The 689-nt window shown below is 45.6% G+C and overlaps 1 pseudogene; it reads right to left on the reverse strand.

The window, feature by feature from the left end:
• Positions 1 to 340: 340 nt before the first annotated feature.
• LOC112471763 lies at positions 341 to 459 on the reverse strand (annotated as a pseudogene).
• Positions 460 to 689: the final 230 nt, after the last annotated feature.

Consider the following 689-nt stretch of genomic DNA (forward strand, 5'->3'; position numbering starts at 1 on the left):
TATGGAACAACCATCATTGAGACTCGCCTAAAGTATAATTGAACAGAAGTCCTATAACTAAGGATATAGAGAAGAAGCAATATCTAGACTGGTAGAAGGGACAGAAACCCAGGACAGGCTGGTCTCACACTCATGTGTGGTGGTTAAAAATTTGGAGGGATATCTTGGTTACAGAAATTCCCCCTGAGAACAGAGGGGTGACCACACACCAGGCTCCCCAGCCCAGGGTTCCAGTGCCAAGAAAAGTCCTCACAACCCTGGCTGTGAAAACGAGTGGAGATTATGGCTGAATGAGATGAAGGGCTTCAAGAGTCACAGACCTCGTTTTTTTTTTTTTTTTTTTCTACAACACCTGGTAATCCTAGGTGATCTCCTATCCAAGTACTAATCAGGCCCGATCCTGCTTAGCTTCCAAGGTCAGACGAGATTAGGTGTGTTCAGGGTGGCATGACCGTAGATTACAGACTTCCTCTTAAAGGTCCCACATGCAGACTTAATTGCTGATGGACTCACTCTCTCTGAGCTTCAGTACTGAGGCACCAGCTCAAAAGGCTCCAGGGATTTACAAGAAGGAAATTAATTATCCGGATTTTGGGTAAGGACTGGAGGGGAAGCTTTCTCCCAGACAGAGTGCTGACAGAAACCATTGTTCCTTTGTTAACCCTTCCCTAACCCAACTTGCATGAACA

This window comes from Pteropus alecto, unplaced genomic scaffold (assembly GCF_000325575.1).
Source record: "Pteropus alecto unplaced genomic scaffold, ASM32557v1 scaffold231, whole genome shotgun sequence".
NCBI classification, from domain to species: domain Eukaryota; kingdom Metazoa; phylum Chordata; class Mammalia; order Chiroptera; family Pteropodidae; genus Pteropus; species Pteropus alecto.